General features: G+C 39.2%; 1 long non-coding RNA gene across 1 annotated transcript; it reads left to right on the top strand.

Annotated features, from left to right (window-relative positions):
* On the top strand, nt 367–1,956 carry LOC108662393. The gene is made up of 3 exons (XR_001928326.1): nt 367–396; nt 1,041–1,125; nt 1,917–1,956. It is a non-coding gene; the product is annotated as an uncharacterized LOC108662393 (long non-coding RNA).

Here is a 5,232-nt window from a genome sequence, read left to right as displayed (position 1 = left end):
AAGTAGAAATAATGAGATTCCGGTACATTTCGGAGTAAAAGGGCAAAATAGTAATTTTTTCACCCCAGGGGCAAATCGGTAAATTTTTCGCCCCAGCACTTGTCAAGACCAAGGGATTTTAATTGTGGTAGGATTGGATAAATACCAGAATATTTGTGGTGGAAAATTAAGAAGAAAAAGTCAAAAAGTTAAAAATTGGGCCAATAAGCATGTGACACATGGCATGCTTGATTATTTTATTATTTTCTATAGAAATCAGCCCATTAAATCCCCAATTCCCTCACCATATTCGGCCTAGGCATCCAGCAACAAGAAAAAAGGAAGAACAAAAGGAAAAACAAGAAAACCTAGGTGGAAATTCAAAGAAAAAGTGAAGAAATCAAGGAAACAAGCTAGGTAAGTTAAAATTTCTTTAATTCTCCTTGATACCTAGCTTACCCATGCTTTTGTTCTTGATTTCCATGGTTGAATATTGAGTTATCATGATGAATTCAATTCTGAAAAATGGGTATGGAAGAGGAATTGTTGTTGGAATAATTTGATTTTAGACTATGTTAGTGTTTAGGGATAGTTAAGCATGGTTATGAACAAAAACACAAAAGAAATATTCAATTTCTCTAGGGTTCCTTGTTGGCCGAACCATGAGGGCTGAATATCAATGGGGGATTGTTTTTATTTCAAGGAAAATGGCATGGAAAATGATGAAGTAAGGTGAAACGGTTATGTAGAAAAAAATTCGATGCTAGTACACCAAATGACCAAATTTTTTCTATAAGGAATTGTGAGGGTTCTAATGCTGAATTTGGCTTTATTTAAATGTATGTGGTAAATTAAGGTATTAGAGGAGAAATGAATTAATTTGGAGGTGATTTGGACACAATCGCCGATTAATCGGGTGATCGGTCGAATTTAATCGATACCGTGATTAAGCGGTAATCGGACATATTTTTGCATTTACATATCAAGCATTAGTAATTTAAATTAATTTATATCAATTTAGGGACAATATAGTAAATTCCTCGACTTTGTTATTTGTCAAGGTGGTGAGACGTCCGGAAAAGGCAAAGGAATTACGCCTGAGGACTATTAGTCAGAGTTCACCCGGAATCCGGATTTTCGACACCTGTGAGTGGACTGCCTATCAAAATTGTTTTGGGAATATGACTGTTTTGAACAAAGTGTTTGAATGATTTTATGCAATTTTTCATGAAAATGAATGCCTTGGGAACAAGCTTTTGAGAAAAGGTTTATGTTATGAAATGTGGTTATTATGGATTTCTATGTGGCTGCATTATGTTGATATACATATATGCTTGAATATAATGTTGTGTAATTATGTTGACTCGACTATGTGCGAGTAGGGAGTGCGCATAAGCCGAGGATGACCCGGTTATGTGCGAGTAGGGAGTGCGCATAACCCGGTGATGACCCAGCCATGTGCGAGTAGGGAGTGCACATGAGCTGGTGATGATGATGATGAGCTGGTGATGATGATGATGGGTTGGTGAGATGATGATGATGGGTATATACATATATATATATATATACATATGTAAATATGTGTGATATAGCAAATGGATGGACAATGATTTATGGATGTGATGTACATGAAAGTTGACACATTGTACTTTGAGAATTTTCATGAATGTTAGGTTGATTTTATTAGTTTAGCAGGATGGCTTTTTGTTGAGTGAGGAAAAATGTTTCTCTTGTTGCTCTGTTTTCATTGCAGCGAAATTCATGCTCGCTGTAGCGAAAAACTCTCGGGTTTGGAGGGGTTTTAAATAGGAATGAACTAAATTGCATTGTTTTGAAACAAGTGCATCATGATTTTAAATTTTTCCTAATTGTTGCTTGTTCCCTTCCTTGTTCACTCACTGGGTTTATACTCACCATTTTCAAATTCATGTTTTCAGATCACGAGGTAGCCGATAATTAGGACGAGGTGTCCTTGTAGACCTGTGTCCATCTTTTGGTAGCTGTCTCGGCATTCGGTAGCTGTATATTCATCCGAGTCACTCCGCTGAAAGTCGAGTATTATTTTGTTATATATAGATGAACTTAATGTAAATTTTAAGAGAGTAATGCCAGTACGAGTTGGCAATGTATATCACTATTTTGATTCGAAGTCATGAAATAGGACTTAGTGATAATAGATAGAATCATAAGTAAGATAAATAATAGGCTTGCTTGGGTTTAGTGGATTACGTCCATTGGACCCATGCGCCGGTCATGACCTGGAATTTGGGTCGTGACACTACAGTTGGCTTTACTTCCTCAAAAACTGTAGGTTTGCAGCCTTCGTTCATTTTTGTCATTTGGGGGTCCACATGTCACTATAAATTAAATTTCATACTCTAGTTATCTATACTACTGTATGTAGGCATTTATTTTTATAAGAAAATAGAATATTTTGTTTAATATTTTTATTTTATTCTAACAGTCATAATTTCACTTTAAACGAATGTTTTAGACATCCAAATTTATTTTTGATTATGAAATATGTGTTTTGCACCGTATACTACATTATTAGCTAGTTTTGAAATTTTTAGAGAAAAATGACTAAAATACCCCTGTGAGACGAAAATTATTTTTTATTGTTTTAAATTGGAAATAGTTTAAATTCTTTTAGAATGTGATATTTGGCAACGGTTACTCACAGGGGAAATGAGAAGCTGATATTAAAGCCTTACGGGGTTCCGGTTGACATTTCAGGTAATGAGTGTCGATTGGGACATCGCAAGGTTGTCACAGGCTCGAGGGGAGTTCTAGGTCGTGACACACTCGGCCAGTTGAAAAATCGTCGTCCACTGATACTTTGAGCCCAAATTACACTGCAGTGAGAATGCCTTTCCGCTAGAGCGAGGACTCGTCGTTTACTTGACTTGAGTTGCTTGAATGCTATTAAAGTTTTCACTCTTTGAATCCTTTGTTATGCATGGACCCTTTATCATCAAGTGATTAAATCATTAAGGGTTTTATGAGGGGTTTTAATAGGAGCTAAACTAAATTGCATTGTTTTTGAAAATAAGTGCATCATGTTTTCTTTAAATTTTCTTTATCGCTTGTTTGTTCATTTCCTTTGTTCACTCACTGGGTTTATACTCACTGTTTTCAACTTCATGTTTTCATATCAGGAGGCAGCCAGTAACTAGGTCGAGGTATCCTCGTAGATTCGTATCCTAGGTAGGTATATTGGCATTCCGTAGCCGCACCTTCACCTTGGTCACTCCGTTGGAAGCCTAGAGTCATTTTTGTTTGTAAATACGTACATGTGATGTAATGTACTTAGATGTCTTAGACCATATATGTATATCTTGATTGGTAAAGCCACCATGAGTGGCAATAGTTAATGTTATTTTAGGCCATTATAAATGTAGTTTTTGATTGTTATAATTTACTATTAAATACTTAAAGGTTAAAATTATGAGATGTAAATGCAAGAATAGTTGACGGGATGATGAGCAGGAGTATATACATAGGCTTGCTTGGGCTTAGAGGGCTACATCCAATGGGCCCATGCACCGGTCATGGTCCGAAAATTGGGTTGTGACACATTGTGCCTATGAACTTGTATAAGGGTTGTTATGTATGAACTCACTTAAATGGTTAACATATGAACTTATGGTTATTGTTATGAACTATATGCCAGGGATAATATGTTATGTTGAACTTAAACTTAAATTTTATTTATGAATATTTGGTTATGAAATCCCTTGGCTTTATGTTATATGATTTTTAAATTTAAGGCTTGCTCAAATTTTATAGGCTTTGCCTGTTAGGCTTGTGCGCCGAACATGGACCTTAGGGTTTGGGTCGTGACAAAGTTGGCATCAAAGCTCTTAGGTTTAGAGTGTCTTAGGTAAATTTGTGTTTGTCAAGTAAGTGCTGGGATTAGTGTATAATCTTGTTGATGGTTTGTGACTATAACACGAATTATGAGCAGAAGGCTGCACGAACTACCAAGTTTTAGTAAGTCTACCTTTGAATTTTTGGAATTTGAATTTTGAACAAAGGATTTTGGCATTTTGAACATGGTATTGCTTCGTCTTGGTATAAGATGCGACCTTAGACAAGAGCTACCTCAAGGGCTACGAGTGAACAAGATGCCTCAGATGAGCCTATAGAATAACCACGAGTGTCCATGTCAAGGATGTCATTGTTCGTAAATCCATGACCAGTCTAACATGTAACTGCCAACCTAGCAGCATGCATGTTTATTGCCTAGCCCATAAGCATGCTTGAGGTAGGGAGTTTGTTGAGGACTGCAAGTAGGCAACCCGTAATAGGAGGTTTCCAACCATCGCCAGCATCAGTGTGGTTGGGTCACAACAACAGCACATAGGTTGTAGGTATCACACCCTGGGGCAGTTTGACAGGCATGGCATGCCAGTTCGGAAGGCCAAGCTCGTACGTTGCATTGTACACATACTGGGCACGTATTCCATAAATTTGCATGCTGGATGCACTAACAGGTTTGGGTGACACATGTTGCACAACATTTAGCCCAGCGATAGGGGCTGGCGCAGAAGAGTTCCAAGCAGCACAGGACCTCGTAGTAGGAGGCAACGAGCACATAGGCCAGGCACACTATAGCCTTGCAAGAGGGGGCTGTGCATACATCGACCTAGCATTATCGGGCTACACAATGGGAGCCTAAATAACACACATCACAAAAACGGCCGCACTACTCCAGCAGAACACATAGGCCACACACTATCAGCACCTACACGCAAGCCCATAGGCAATTAAATCCTAAATGGGTAGAACACTACGCAGCCCAATGATAGGGGGTTGAGCACCACAAGGACTTGTGCATGCTGAGCGCCCGCCAGTAGCAAGTTCGGACCAAGCACACGAGGGTGTCGTGCATCAAGCCAGCTCATCCAAGAGTCGTTTGCCCATAGAGACCGACCTTGAGGAGGACCATGCTCTAGCATGCCTTGCCTTATAGGACCTGATATGTGTGGGCCTCACACCGGCTAGCTCACCCTTGAGTAGCACACCGAGTGAAAAGAGCCACACATCTAATGGGCTCATATGAGTTAGATGCACACCACTAAGGTGCACCACACCAAGCCCTATTCACACCAGGCCATGGAGCTTACAAGAATTTAGGCCGCTTGTAAGCGGGCCATCCACACTAGACTAGCAGAGCGCTCCAATAGCATACATACAGCAGCCTGCACACTTGCACCAACCAGCACACGGAGGCATAAATGCTATCGACTT

Source organism: Theobroma cacao, chromosome 6 (assembly GCF_000208745.1).
Source record: "Theobroma cacao cultivar B97-61/B2 chromosome 6, Criollo_cocoa_genome_V2, whole genome shotgun sequence".
Taxonomy (NCBI): Eukaryota; Viridiplantae; Streptophyta; class Magnoliopsida; order Malvales; family Malvaceae; genus Theobroma; species Theobroma cacao.
This window is presented reverse-complemented; position numbering and strand designations above follow the sequence as displayed.